Source organism: Pinus tabuliformis, chromosome 9 (assembly GCF_031772625.1).
Source record: "Pinus tabuliformis cultivar Carrire ecotype Pingquan chromosome 9, CPIR1, whole genome shotgun sequence".
Classification (NCBI taxonomy): Eukaryota; Viridiplantae; Streptophyta; class Pinopsida; order Pinales; family Pinaceae; genus Pinus; species Pinus tabuliformis.
This window is the reverse complement of record NC_142307.1, coordinates 1,024,094,323-1,024,110,775: the sequence shown is the minus strand read 5'-3', so window position 1 is coordinate 1,024,110,775 and position 16,453 is coordinate 1,024,094,323. Positions and strand designations below refer to the sequence as shown.

Here is a 16,453-nt window from a genome sequence, read left to right as displayed (position 1 = left end):
GACATTAAAGACCAAATATCACGACTATGTAATATATGAAAAAACACGTTGAAACGTAAAATTGGTGATGCAACGTCACTCCATGTTTTCAGGGTTAAAATTGAAACATTTTTCAACCGTGGCAATTAAAACTAAATACCATGACTCGAAAACGCTAAAACTCATCACTTAAAATTTTTCTACCTTTTTTTCTTCTAAATGCTTTGTTTTTAAGTGTTTTTCAAATGTTTATAACTTTTATTTTATTTTTGGGGTGATAATTACAAATTAATTGACATTACAACCTTGACTATTAGTACTATAAAAAATAAAAAAACATAAAGTCGATTATGAATCTAAAAGTAGCGTTACATAATTTTTGTTTAATTATTATTATTTTTAATAATTTACATTAAAAAATCAAGAAAAAAATTATATATATATATTATTAAAAACAATTAGTCAACTATTTGGGTTAGTTGAATCAATCATAAGTGCAGCGAAGGAAAAGGTGGGGGGGACTCTGCTGCATTATATATATATATATGTGGAAAAATAGTTAGTCCACTATTTGGGTTAGTTGAATCAATCATAAGTGCAGCAAAGGAAAAGGGGGGGGGGACTCTACTGCATCACATTCTCTTTTACCCTAATCTATTCAGCGCATAGCCGAGACCTTATCACATCTTTATGATGAAGGAATTTCCATCTCTCCACATGAAATCACATCCTTCATATCAATGTAAGGGCTTATAGAAACCACACACACATCTATTGGAAAATTTGATCTCACTACTTAGTAACCCTAAGAAAGTCTTTTGCTATAAGGTTGGTTTATGAACTTGAATTAGATACATCATCGCCCTTTGTCTTCTTGACTTGGATCTTAATGTGGAAGAGTTTACTCATTTCCTTTTCTTCCTTGGGATGGAGACTATTTAGATTCACCTCCTTATGCATTGTAGTGTAGACAATCTTTTCATCTACATCTTAGCTAATATTTATAAAAAATTTACCAAATTAATGAGAACTTTAACGAGTTTCCTTTTTTTGGAGGTTGCATCAAATCATGATTTCCATGCCGATTTTGAAAGTTGTGATATAACATTACCATTTTTTTATTTCAGAGTTAAAATTCCAACATTTTTTAACCAGTGCATTAAAAACCAAATATCATGATTAAGAAAGACATGAAAAACCATTTTGAAATATAAAAGTGGTGATGGAATATCATCCTTTTTTTATTGCAGGGTTGAAATACAAACATTTTTCAATCATGACATTAAAGACTAAATATCATGACTACGTAAGATATGAAAAAACAAGTTGAAATGCAAAATTGGTGATGCAACATCACTCCAATTTTTCAGGGTTAAAATTGATAGTGGCAATTAAAACTAAATACCATGACTCGAAAATTCTAAAACTCATTACTTAAAATTTGTCTACCTTTTTATTTATTTATTATTATCTAAATTCTTTGTTTTTAAGTGTTTTTCAAATGTTTATAACTTTTATTTTATTTTTGGGGTGATAATTACCAATTAATTGACATTACAACCTCGACCATTGGTACAAAAAAAAAACATAAATTGGACTATGAATCTAAAAGTAACATTACATAATTTTTGTTTAATCGTTACAATTTTTAATAATATACATTAAAAAATCAAGAAAAAATTGTATATATATATGTATATATATATGTATATATATATATATATCTATATCTATATATAGGCCACAATTTGTCCACAATTTGGCTAGTTGAATCAATCTTAAGTGTAGCAAAGGAAAAAGGACGGGGAGACACTACTGCATCAGGTTCTCTTTTACCCTAATCTATTCGACGCATAACCGAGACCTTATCACATGGATTAACTGTTATATATATATATATATATATATATATAGGGAAACAATTACAAAAAAAATAAATATTGAAAAGTGCTATTATAAATAAAAAGGGAAAAAAAAATTCTTTTAAAAAGTACTTTAAAATTCAAAAAATAAAATAAAATAGAAAACTAATAAAACATTTAAAAAAAACAGTTTAAAAAAAAATTTATTACCATAGTTTAAAAAAAATATGAAATAAATCCTCGATGGGGGCGCGGTTTGAGATAGGTAAAGGTGTGGGTAATTGTGTTTGCGACCTCACATTTGATTGAATGAGGCAAATTAAAGGTAGGGGGTGGTGTGGCAAACCTCGAGCATGTAAACACATGCATGTATTTAATTTGAAATATCTGAGGACTGATAATGTTAACTTGGAAGGGGTGCAGAGATATCGACATAGCCTTTGTTTGAGGGAGCTTTTGAGCCTCACCATCCCTAGAAGGTCTGAGCTGGGAGCTTGGAAAGTAGGCAATTTCATAAGGAAGGTGTATTGTAGTTGCTTCAGAGGGCATTCGTTCTCTCATTTTGAAGCTTCGAGATTTATCGCCATGGGGATGTGAAGGAAATATGGAGTGTAAGCCTGTTAAGAAGGGAAGAGAGTTTCTATCGACCATCATGCCTACAACTTCTTGGATAGTTGACACACCCTACATGTGGAAATTAAGGTATGTATCTCTCTGAGTAACTCTGAACTCACCCAGATATTATTACATTGTAGTTGCTTTGTGGCTTAAAGTCTGGCTTGTAGATAGTTAGTCGTTTCCAGTGATGACAACATCAATTGACTTATTGCATGGGTTTATTGTTCTTATTGTGGCAATTGGGGTAAATTAGTGCTCTCATTTAGGTTTGGGGGATGGCTTACAACTTTATTAATTGGACCTTGGGAGAACTTATGTCTCTATGGTTCAAGCCTCTATTTTACTTGTGGTCTCAATAGGGACAATTTTCCTGAGGCGTCAGGGCTCATAGATTTTCCGTGGGGCCATTTCATTATGTGGGCTCATTGGATTTTCCATGGCAATTGTTGTCATTTAGTGTTTCATTCTGGGTATGGGGGAGGGCTCTTGATTGCTTTAAATTGACTCTAGGAGAGTTTCTTTCTATCTATTGCACGCTTCTACTTTATTTTTGGTCTCGGCTATGTTGATTTTCCTATGGTTATAGTGCTCAGAGCCTTGATATGGATTGCTCTTTGGTGTTTCTTAAATCGTATCTTGTGTTTTGTTATAAGTTAGGTTATACCTCGATGGCTTGACACCATGAAATGACAACACATGAGAAGTTGGAGAGGTGGGGGGGAGGGGTGGCCAAGGCCCTCAAGGCCGTAATCTCAATCAACAAGCCCATGAGGCTATTGAAGCCTTCCACGTGACCATCCCGAATGATATTTGTAGTGAAATGCAAACTCTTAAAAACAGGGTTGCCAAAGATTGTCATGTTGTTTCAGACTCAGATTTATCAAGGAGTTTGGGCAGTTGATTTCAGACCCTGGTCACACCAGGGGCTGAAGGAAGTAGTATATACATGATATTTTTCTTTACTGGAAAATGAAGACTTTGATGGGTAGGATCCTAACGGAAAGGAATGTGGACCAGTGCAATATATTTTCCCACCTTGCGGACATGAAAAGAGAGCAATACAACATGAAATTCTATATGGAGGGGATGGATGCTCATCTGGCTTAAATTGAGCGTCACATCCCATGCAACACCACTTCATTAGCCCCTCTAGGATTGAGTGCAAGAGACCTTGCACAAATGAATTCATCTCACTCACAATTGATAAATGTTTTTTGTTGGACTTTTATGGTATGGAGTCCTTATAGACTATTTAGTGATGCTGCAAATGTTACTTCTTTTGCAGTTCTGGACTTACTTCTCAATCAACAAGCGGTAAAAAATACCCAGTTTCCTATTGGGCAAGTTGAAACCATCTACCATAAAGTTTGATGGAAATGATTAACTGAAACCTGTAATGTATTTTTCATTCATGTGAGGAAATAGAATGCCCATCTGCCATGGGATGACCAAGTAGCCAACCGCATCACCCGCCCCCACACACAAGGAAAAATAACCATTTTATTTTATTATTTTATGTTTTTTTCTTAAAATTTTCTAATTAGTATATATATATATGTGTGTGTGTTAAAATTTTAATTTTTAATTCTGGTTGTTTATATATATATATATTTTCCTTATTTTAATTTTTAAAAATAATATATATTTTGTAAAGAACATAGGTATATTTTTAGGTTTTTATTTTTTCTCCTGTACATATTTTTTAATTATTTTTTAAATAATTTTTTACATTTTGTTTTTTTAATTATGTTAAATTTTTTGTTTTAGTCCATGGGGCATAAAATAGACGATGATGTGGTGTATTGTTATGTTACTCCATGATGTGAATGTCGCTAGTTCGAAACTCTGTGGGCCAAATTCTTGTCATGTTAAGGGTTGGTGTGACCCAGATATAATGCAATCTCTGAGTGATTTTGATGGTTTAGATGCCCCTGGGTTGTGGTCATTCAAGGCAAAGGTTAATCCTGTAGTCATATTTGGAGAAAATGACAACTTGACAAACAAAAAAATAATGTTTTTTTTAATTATTTTTTTTTCATAATTTTAGTTTAAAAAATAAAAAAGTTGCATTACATCATTTTTTTAAGGGTATTTTTCATGATTTTATGTACACTAATGATAATTTTATAAACCATACTTAAAAATATTGCAATTTTAATGTCACATTGAAAATAGATCATGTTGTCTTAGGCTAAAATATCAAAAGAGCTATATTTTTAGTCTTTAAATTTTTTTCTCTTGGTAGAGTTACTCATTAATTTAAATGTTGATTTTAAAGATTTTTCTAGTAATTATATTTGGTTTATAATGCCATGGTTGAAAAATATTGAAATTTTAAGGTTTATAATTCCATTGTTGAAAAATGTCAGAATGATCTAGGTGGATATTGGTGGCCACCCACCTATTCCACTTGGACCCCAACCATTGTTTTTTTTAGTTTCCTTAATTGTAGCACATTTTACTATTATTGGCAGTTTTTTGGGTCCTAAACTTTGGGGTTGTTTTGAGGCCCTAAATGACATTTTTTTTGGAAAACAGGAAAACCGATGGTTTGTGGTAGGAATTTGCAGTCAAAAGGTGTAGTCCTCAGATATATCTTTCTAATGAGGTATCGTACACATCAAATGAAGATTGCATGCCAAAGTTACGACCCCAGGAAGTTGATGTACCAATTTACCCCAACGAGGCCCACAAACTTTTGGCACTTCATCTCTTAGGGTTAGGTTTTTGGATGTTTAGGATTTTCTAATGTTTCTCAATAATAAATAGACCTTCGAGCCTCATTGTAACATAATTCAGCAAACATGTAGCCACACATCTCTTCTTATAGGTAAGCTACCATTGCTCGAGCTAGTCTATTTCCATTCTACATTTAAACAATTTTCAGTACTTTGTTAATCAATGAATTGAAGTTCTATTTTCGTTGTAACTCTATGTTTATGTTTATATCTGTATTTCATTTCGTTCCTTCATAAATTTGGATTGCATAATTTTAAGTTTTTTCATAGTCATACTTTTTGATCTTTAATGAAATTGTTGGAATTTTAAGGTTTTCCATGATCATGATTTGGTTTCTAATGCCATGGCTGAAATGTGTTGGAATTTTAATCCTAAAAAAATGGGGCGATGCAACATCACCACTTTTTTTATTTCAGAGTGTTTTTCATGTTTTTTGGGCTAGTGTTCTTGTTAAGTTGGTAACATTTTTCTACTTGGTTATGTGAATCTACAATGAGCATGATCTTCTTCTTGGCAATTTTCTTGCAATTATTTTGATTCAGGTTTGGATTTACCTTATAACACTGAATTTTGGTGTGTCATCTATACCACAATGGTTAAAATGGTTGTTAAGACCCTTGCAATGATGTGTAGTGGCTATTTTTTTCTTTTCCTTTCCTTTCCACTTCTTTTTTTTTCCCTCTTGGAAAGCATCTGGATGATTTTTTTTTCTTAGAACCATTCAATTGTCCTCTCTTCTTTCCCACATCCTCCAAATTCTATGCTTACACACAAGCTTGATCAACTATTCTTGGTTTAAAGAGCGCCACTTGCCTCCGTAAATGACTACGTAGACCACCCAAATACTTGAGGAGTACATCTAAGTTCTTGGGAGATATACCTAACATAATGGCCATTTTTTGGACTTTGTGATACAAACTTACATATTCCAGCCATGCAAATAAAATATTTTTCTCCTCTTCTATATTGTGAACATTGAAATGAAATTCAAACTATTGCAACCATTGATTCAACTTAACAACACAATCTCACCTTGATAGGGCTCAATGTCCACTTTCACGTCCACTTTAAACATAGATTGAGAAGAAGTGATGGCATTGGAACTTGGTCTCTCCTTTTTAGCTAATTTTTAGGGCTTTGTTATGTCTAGATTTTCGATCTATGCCAACTTCTAAATTAGAGCTACAAAACTCCCCAAAAGGTCGAAACTTGTTCTCTAAAGTTTCCATGAGGATAGTCATGTTGCAAATAATGTCAACAACTTGTACTTCCAACTTTGAAAAAATCTCCTGTAATTTATCTCATGGATTTTTATTACTATATACTCATTCGTCATGACTAGTATTTTAATACTTATTTTTTACACCACTTCCTAGATTCTACAACTTCCCACAAAAATCCCAAAGCCTAAATACCATTATGCTCTATAAGCTACTATGGATATTTCATTGGAATAGTTTGTGACAACATATCTATAAGTTTATGCAATCTATTGTTATGTAGTGCTTTACTTAAGATTCATATTTTAAAATTTTACTAACTTAATGCATCAAAATACTAAAATAATTGAAATTGAAATGGAAAAAAATTAAGCAAATAACACACCATCCACACAATGAACACATTAGATACCCTAGGAACATCTAATATGAGAAAAGCCCAACGCATAGGTGATATCTATGCTCTACTCTTTTATTCTTAGTTATGAAATTCAAATACGAAGAAATTGGCAATCATTATGGAGTTGCCAAAAACATTGTGGCTTGTATGGCTACTGATGAGCCCCAATTTTGGTACAATTTGGGCTCATTTTGGCCTATTCTACTTGCTCAAACCATTCATATTTTATTGCTTATGCATGCATTTCTTAGTTTGTTCGTGTTGTTTGTAGGAAGAAGGGTAGACATATTATCTACGTGACTAATGCATGATGCTTTCAGGTTTTTTGCATTTAAAGGGAGAAAAGACACGAAAAAGGAGATAAGGAGACAATGAGGTGGCACTGCTGGTTGTAAGGAGAGGATGTCCACAGTCTTGGGGACCTTCCTCGTGATTCCCACCGTAGCTTCGAGCTCCAACCAATCTCCCCAACGAGCAGAGAGCACCGAGCATAGAGGCAGCCAACTGTTCTACAGGAACAACAGTCATAACTGTTCTATAGGATCACCAAGTTAAACTTCAGTTGGACAGTCGAGTTCCTAAAATCAAGGAGACCTCTTGGATGATCGTTTTTGCATAAGTATAGAGGCCGTAGCCTTTGATAGGTTGTTGAAACTTTCGCATTACTATTGTAATTTTTGAGCACAGCTTGGTGTTAGTTCTTGTTGTAAGCCAGTTTTGGCATAACATCAGATTATGAATAAAGAAGACAGATTTTGATCTAGCTCTGAGTTTTCTTAAGGAGACTATAGCTCTCAGGTTAGGGCCCAACCTGAGAGCCATAGATCCCCTCTGCTGTAGTGTTGTTTGCATCTCGTTTCAGCACTCTGAGTTTTCATTTTCACATGCAATTTGAATTACAGGTTGTTGAATTAGTCTTTTTCATGAGCATAGATAAGACTAGTTTATGGTTGAATTGCTTTCGATTGTTTAGTTAGATTAGCAGGTTGATAATACATTGGAGCTCCAGCAAAAAAAAAGGTTGAGAAAGTCTCCACTGCCATCTCCGTTTGGAGATTGGAGTGCAGCCTATACCAGCCACAAAAACACGCAGATCTTCACTTCATACATGCTGCAACATAGTCTCGTTTACGATAGATCTTTCCACATGATTCACACCTGCCCACACACCTTCATCACAGCTTCATGCACATTCTCCTTCGCGTTTTGGATTGCTGTTCATTGAGTTTATAGGCACAGGTAGTTTAGGTTGATGCATTTTCGGTTTGGTGACAGTCATAAGCATTTGTTTCACTTACAATGCTCTCTCTCGTTCCATCACCTCATTTTCCATCTTGATCACGCATGCAAACACATCTTTGACCCCTGCTCCGCTCTGTTATCTCCCAAAGTCTTTCAGTCCTCACATAGCTTCATTCTCTAGCCCTTTTTGTTGACCCAGTCCTTTATCTTCCAACCTACTCCCTACACTCACTCCCTATCCTATTCCTCCACTTCTGAGCCATCACCAGCCCTATTCCTACCTTACACATCTCCCCCTACCATTCCATCACTCCTCCATCACTTCAAACACTCACGGTAGGTCATCCTGTAGCAATTTGTAGACATCCTGTAGAAATCTCTGCGTATCCTGTAGGATCCCCTGCAGACATCCTGTAGGAAGCCACTCACTCGGTTGCTGAGCTTCTGAATGCGAGGAACCTCTGTGGATGGATGCTAAGGATCCCTAGGGACCTCTCCTAGCCTCCCCAACCTGTCCCACGCTTTCCTTCCTTCTCCATCCCATCTGCACAACCAAACCCTAGTTAGCACAAAATCACAATCATTCCATCCACTTAAAGGAAAAATACAAAAACATGTCTTTTATGATGCAAGTAGCTTAGATCCATGCATTTCCACTTATTAGAGGTAACAGCAACATTGGTAGAGGTTTCATTCACATTCTTTGCATTATAGAGGTTAGACTAGTTAAATTAGGGTTTCCTAGGTTTTCATGTTTTGATTTGCTTTCAGTTCATTTTTGCCAAGTAGATTAGTCTTCTTTGAGCTAGCTTTCGTCCATCATTGATAAAGCTTCTTCTGTGAGCCTATAGAAGTTGGCTTGAGCCCTAGCGCACTTGTGCCAGCTGGCCAAGTGACAGCTGCGACAAGAGCTAGTACTTGTGCATATAGCACCGTCGCTTCCAAGTTTGTACGAACTACCGGGTTGATAAAATGAGAGACAGGAAGCCCCAGGAGTTGTAGCATTATTGCTACAATACTGGAGCTCACCATCTTTTTGGCGCCGTTGCCGGGGAAGCGTCAGAGTATTAGTAATTGTTGCTTTTCTTCTACTTTCGTACTCTTACTTCTGCTCAGTAGTTTACTTCATTTCCATTCTGCAAAAGTAGCATAGACATTTCCTGCTTTCATAGATTAGCATTTCCTGCTTTCATAGATTAGTATTTCCTGCTTTCATAGATTAGTATTTCCTGCTTTCATAGCTTAGTATTTCCTGCTTTCATAGATTAGCATTTCCTGCTTTCCTAGATTAATATTCCTTGCTTTCCTAGATTAATATTTCTTGCTTTCCTAGATTAGCTTTCCAATTCCGCAATTTCATTTGAGCAATATAGTTAGTTGTAGATCACTCTGTTTCAGTTTTGCAGGTACCAAAGAAAAAGAAAAAGCACTCAAAAAAGAAAAGTCCTTTCCATTTCATGCCTCGTAGGAACCGAGATAAATCAGGCAAATTCCTACCCAACACCCCCACCACATCACTAAGTCACCCTTCTCTCTTCTTTGGTGACAGTGACCCAGAGGAACCTATAGGTGAACATCCTGAGATATACCAAGACCCTATAGAAGAAGAAGAGTTAGAGACCACTCCATCTGAAGCCATGGCTGATAACAGAAGGGAATATGAGAGAATAGAAGGAGCTTTCCCCATCCGAGAGACCAATGGAGAGATGAAAATGAAGAACATTAGCCCCTCCGCCTTGCCTCACTTCCATGGACTGACCACTGAGGATCCTGATACCTTCCTGTTTGAGTTTGCTGTCCTTTGTAGAACCTATGACTATGCTGAAGATGAGCAAAAGTTGAAACTTTTCCCTTCCACTCTCAAGGATGCAGCACTACGCTGGTTCATGGGTTTACCTGGGAATAGTATCACTACTTGGGCTCAGATGCAGCAAGCTTTCAACACCAAGTACCGGGATTACTGTAGGTCTAAGGAAACCAAGGGAGAGATCTTTCGGATGACCATGGGGAATGATGAGTCTTTAGAGGATTATGAGGAGAGGTTCCAACTTAGCTATAAGCGGGCCAGGTGCACACTTGACCCTGAATCCCTCAAGTTGGTTCTACTCCGAGGAGTCCCTGAAGATCTCTTAGACACCCTTCACATGTTAGCTGGGGGGGACATTTACCAACTGCCTTATGAGGACATCAAGACTGTGTTTAGAAATCATTCCAGGGCAGCTAGGAAACGAGGTAGAGGAAATCTCCTCTCCACTGGTGTCCCTTTCTCCAAACATGAGTTTACAAACCAATTAGAAGATCTTAAGAGTGAGGTGAGACAGACCATTGCCATGCAGCTGGACACATTTAGGATCCAGCAGAAGAAAGAAGAAGCTGAGAGAGCCTTGGCTGTCTTCTGTCCTAGGTGCACCAGAAGACACCCTAAGAACGAATGCCCATTGCATTCGGTTGAAGTGTGTTTCGTTTGTGAGGAGGACCACCCAACAAATCAGTGTCCAACCTTACCTGGGTTTAAAGCCATGTACCAAGGGACCGAAGCTCCCACAGAGCCTCTCTATTACCTCAACCAAAGGAGGCCACAAGGATCTAGACCTTATCAGCAGGGGATGCAAGGGGCATCTCAAGCTTATTACAACCCCAACCAGTCAACTCCTATGCCTTCCTGGGGTCCCCCTGCTCATCCTTCATGGTCCATGCCTCCTCCATGGTCTTATCCACCTCATTACCCCACTCAACCTACTTCTCATCCATATCACTCGCATACCCAGCCACAGCCTCAATGGAATGCACCTCAGTCGGGGTGGAGGCCTCAGTACAACACTCCACCTGCCATTCTGCCTCCACCTCCAGTTCAACCACAACCATTACCTCCTGCTCCTCCAAGGCAACCCCAAATGCCTGCTCAACCGAACCCGAACCCCAACAATAGACAGGCCCAACAGGTATACACTGGGGAAACCTCATGCCCTACCTATGCTGTGGAGATCCAGGAGATCAATCTTAGATCTGGAAAGACTCTTCCAGATCGCCAGCCTCCTCCCCCAGAGGATGAGGAAGACCATCAGGAGAGTGAACCAAAGCCTATTCCACCCTTTCCTGAGAGACTAACAGCCACCACACAACCTAACCCAGAAGAAGATGAGCTTTTGGGTGAGCTCAAGCAGTTGTGTGTAAAAATCCCACTTCTCCAAGCCATCAAGGATGTGCCCATATATAACAAGCTGGTTAAGGAGAAGTGTTTCAAACACCCAGGCAGACGGAAGAAAGATGCCTCAACTATCAATGTCATAGGACAACTGTCTGACCTTATGCTAGGACAAGTCATCTGCCCAAAGTACCTAGATCCTGGAAGTCCTGTAGTAGATGTTCACATCAATGGCACCATTATCCCCCACACCTTGATTGATCTGGGGGCGGCCATCAATGTGATGACCAGAGATACCATGCTTAAACTCAATCTTCAGGGTTCCTTGAGGAAGACCTCGACAGTACTGCAATTAGCAGATCGCTCCACCGTGACTCCTGAAGGGATTGTGGAGGATGTCATGGTCTCCATTGATTCCTGGGAATACCCTGCAGACTTCCTGGTTCTGCAACCAAAGGCCAAGCTTACTGGATATCCTCTCATTTTGGGAAGGCCTTGGTTAGCTACTGCAGATGCTTACATAAGTTGTCGGGCAGGAAACATGACCATCAAAAATGGTCCCATGTCCAAGCAGCTAGTCCTATACCCTCCTGCCCAACCCTCTTTAGAGCATGATTTACCACTCTGGTTGGAGGAAGGAGAAGAAGACGAGGTGTATTCAGCACCTCTATGTACCCTAGATACCACTAGAAGAAACCCCCCAACCGAGGATGACTTGATCGAGAACTTGATCCAAAACCCACCTACCAGTGCACTACCCTTAGAAAAATTGGTGGAGGATGCCCAAGCTAGCACCTTAGTGGATCTTTGTACAGCCAACCCTGTCACTCCCAGAATTAAGAATGTGGAGTTCAGCCCTGAGAGAGCATTGAAAATCAGCTCCTCCCTATCTCCTTCCCAGGAAAAGGAGCTGTGTAGTCTGTTGGCCAACCACCTAGATGCTTTTGCTTGGAGCTATAAGGAAATGAAAGGAGTCCATCCTTCGGTCTGCACCCATCATATATACATCAAAGAGGATTGTAAACCGGTTAGGCAACCTCAGAGGAGAATGAATCCAGCCCTTAAGGACATTGTCAAGGAAGAATTGCAGAAACTGTTGGATGCCGGATTCATCTACCCCATCTCAGATAGTGAATGGGTATCCCCTCTAGTGTTGGTTCCCAAGAAGAATGGGAAGTGGAGGATCTGTGTGGATTACCGGGAGCTGAACAAAGCTACCAAGAAAGACCATTTCCCTCTACCTTTCATAGATCAAGTGTTGGATGGACTGGCAGGAAAGAAGTTCTTCTCTTTCCTGGATGGGTTTAGCAGGTACAATCAAATCCAAATCAGCCCGGAAGACCAAGATAAGACCACCTTCACTTGTCCTTGGGGTACCTTTGCCTACCGAGTCCTTCCCTTTGGGCTATGCAATGCTCCTGCTACTTTTCAGAGAGCTGTCTTGAGCATCTTCTCGGAGTTGGTCCATGATGCAGTGGAAATATACATGGATGACTTTACTCCTTATGGGGCCAACTTCCAGGAAGCATTGTCCAACCTGGGGAAAGTCCTAACCAAATGCACCGAGATGAACTTGCCCCTTAGTCCTGAAAAATGTGAATTCCTAATGACTGAGGGGACCGTGCTAGGCCATACCATTTCTTCCCAAGGATTGTAGGTGGATCCTAACAAAATTGCTCTCATCAAGAGGGTTCCACCTCCTAAAAAAGTAAGGGATGTCCGGAGTTTCTTGGGATTAGCAGGATACTACCAGAGATTCATTAAAGATTTCAGCAAGCTAGCCTTGCCATTGTTTGGTCTGTTGGCAAAAGATGTGGAGTTTAAGTGGACTGACGATTGTCAGAAGAGTTTGAATGAGTTAAAGGACAAGTTGGTGTCAGCACCAATCTTGAGAGGTCCAAACTGGGCCCTACCTTTCCACATCCACACTGATGCCTCGAACAAAGCCATAGGTGCAGCTTTAGGACAAGTTGAGCAGAAACTTCCATATGCCATTTACTTTGTTAGCAAAAACTTGTCCAAAGATGAGCTGAATTACACTGTAACCGAGAAGGAATTCTTGGCTGTGGTCCATGCATTGAACAAGTTCCGACATTATATTACTGGTTACCAGACCTTTGTACATACTGACCATGCTGCTATTAGATATTTGATGAATAAACCAGATGTGAATGCTCGTATCATTAGATGGTTACTTTTATTGCAGCAGTTTGATTTAACCATTGTTGATAAACCAGGTAGAGAAAATGTTGTTGCTGATTTTTTGTCTAGATTGGATTTGTCTGCAGATGAAGATGGGACGGTGGATGACCAGATGCTTGATGAGCATCTGTTTGCTATCTCAGTACTCTCTCCATGGTTTGCTGATATAGCAAACTACCTTGTTTCAGCTCAGTTCCCTCCGCACCTATCTTCAAAAGAGAAGAGCAGAATCATCAGAAAAAGTGCCTCATTCACTTGGATCGGGGGCAATCTGTTCAAGCTTGGCCCCGATCAGATCTTAAGGCGTTGTGTAAGGGAAGAGGAAGTCTTTGACATCCTCCTCACCTGTCATGATGGGCCTTGTGGAGGACATTTTGCAGCAAAGAGAACTGCCTTCAAGATCTTGCAGGCAGGCTACTATTGGCCCACACTTCATCAAGATGTCAGAAGATATGTCAGTCATTGTGACCAATGCCAAAGAATGGGGAAACCGACCCAAAGGGATGAGATGCCTCTCCAACCTCAAGTGACTCTTGAGCCATTTGAGAAGTGGGGCATGGACTTTGTGGGTCCAATCAATCCCTCTTCGAGGCAAAGATCCTACATCATTGTGTGTACTGACTACTTGACAAAGTGGGCAGAGACTAAAGCAATCAAAGCAGCAACAGAAGAGAAAGTGGCCGAGTTCCTAAGAGAGAACATCTTCTACAAGTTTGGCTACCCAAGAGAGCTGGTGACCGATCAAGGGAGCCAGTTCACATCCAACTTGGTTGAAGATCTCCTAGTTCATCACAAGATCAAGCATAGGACTTCCACCCCCTATCATCCTCAAGCAAATGGGCAGGTGGAAGTCACCAATAGAGCATTAGAGGGGATCTTGACCAAAGTGGTGAGCAACAGCAAAAAAGATTGGGCAGATCGCCTGGTTGAGGCCACATGGGCTTACAACACCACTTGGAAGACCACCACCGGCTTCACACCTTATGAGCTGGTCTATGGGAAGAAAGCTTTGCTGTCCATTGAGTTTGAGTATAACACTTTGAGGATGGCAGCTCAACTGGACCTAGATCTCAGCCATGCACAACAAGAAAGGCTGCTGCAGCTGAATGGCCTGGACAAGCGCCGCATGCAGGCCCTCCTTCACTCGGAAGTGGTTCAACTTCAGAGGAAGGTGTGGCATGACCAACATCTCCATGACAAGAAATTTCAGCCGGGAGATTGGGCTTTGTTGTATGATTCCAGATACAAAGATTTCAAGGGGAAGCTGAGAACCAGATGGCTAGGGCCATATTTAGTGGAAAAATGTCATGACAATGGATCTGTTCTCATTCGGACCATTGATGAGGAAGCCATCCCCATGCTTGTCAACGGGCATCGATTGAAGATCTACAGGAAGCCTCCCTCCAGACAAGAGTTCATCAAAACTATGGAGAAGGCAGTATTGGTCATAGAGAAGGGTTCTGCCCCTGCTTTGGGCACACCCTGAAGAATCTAAAAAAAAAAATAAAATAAAAATAATAATAATAATAATAAAGATCCTTGGGTGAAAACCTTTCTGAGGCGCCCAAGGCAGGTGGTAGGGGTGAAAACCTCATTTGAGGCGCCCCTGCTATCTTTCAAAAAAAAATAAAAAAAAAAATAATAAAGATCCTTGGGTGAAAACCTTTCTGAGGCGCCCAAGGCAGGTGGTAGGGGTGAAAACCTCATTTGAGGCGCCCCTGCTATCTTTCCAAAAAAAAAAAGAAGAAAAAGAGATAAAGATCCTTGAGTGAAAACCTCTCTGAGGCGCTTAAGGCAGGTGGTAGGGGTGAAAACCTCATTGAGGCGCCCCTGCTATCTTTCAAAAAGAAAAAAGAAAAAAAAAACAAAAAGAAAAAAACAAGATCCATAAGTTATTTGCATGCAGATTGCAGGTGTTCTATGGAGAAGAGGAAGCCTCTCAACTCAAGGTCAAAGGTCCTTAGCATGCAGCCAGGACACCTCACCAGCTCCTCCTCCAAGAATGCTTATGTTCTTCAAGGTATGTGCACTTTCATTATAGATTGAGTCTTCTACAGGAAGACACAGATTTTCTACAGGAAGGTGCGAGTTTCTACAGGAAGGTGCCAGTTTCTACAGGAAGAGCTGCCTGTCTACAGGAAGCTCTGTATTTCTACAGGAAACTTCCTGTAGAAGCTCAGAACGGGCCAGAATGCATTTCATGAGCAGATCTGATGACTACGGGTTGGTGTGGACACATGCAAGCCTCTTTTGGGCCCATGCACGACGCTGTTACCTTGCTCCACCATCCTCGTCAACATGCATCCAAGTCCCCTGCACCAGCAAAACAGATCAATGAGTTCTCGCGGAAAAAGGCATTTTCAAAGATAAACAAGCACGGAGATCTTATACCACAGGCATCAGAAGCTCCGGAAGCGGGATTGAAAGACCAGATCCTCCGCCGTGCAGCATACACCCAAGGAAGAAGAACTGGTACGAGACACCCGCGGGAATCCTGTAACAGTTCAACCTGCTGGAGTGGATACCGTTCACAACACCGCCATCTCCAAGGTAATGCGAGCGCATGCAACCACAGCATTCCCTCCATCGTCAGCAACCTGTAACCATGAGCCTCCGGGTCTGTGTGAGTGCGCATGCAGCAGGTAGATCCGCTCACCATCATCGAAAAACTGGAAAAATCGTGTGCAGCCACGCAGGTAAGCGTCTAACCCCTTCCTTCCATCAAATCGCATGAATATTACTTTGATTTGTTTGCATGGCGTAAAGGTGAATGGTTGAGCAGCCGCATGGCCAAGTAGACTGGCCACGTCGGCTAGTTATGGTATAGTTGAATGTTCGGGTGGCGGCCACGAAAAAATTAGCAGCACGCACGTGAGAATCCATGGGAATGAGTTCAGCAGAAAAAGGCGGCGGCAGATCTGTGGGAATGAATGCGGCAGCAAGTGAATACGCCGGTGAGTGGTTGATGACGTCGCTCAACGGTCCGGCGAGGGTTTGAGCTGTCCCCCGTGCCACGGATCGCGCCGATTCAAAATCTAATCGGCTA

General features: G+C 40.1%; 1 pseudogene; it reads right to left on the bottom strand.

The window, feature by feature from the left end:
• LOC149152193 (tRNA (guanine(26)-N(2))-dimethyltransferase 2-like) overlaps window positions 1-15,994 on the bottom strand; it is a 30,196-nt pseudogene extending 14,202 nt beyond the window's left edge.
• Between the last annotated feature and the right edge of the window lie 459 nt (window positions 15,995-16,453).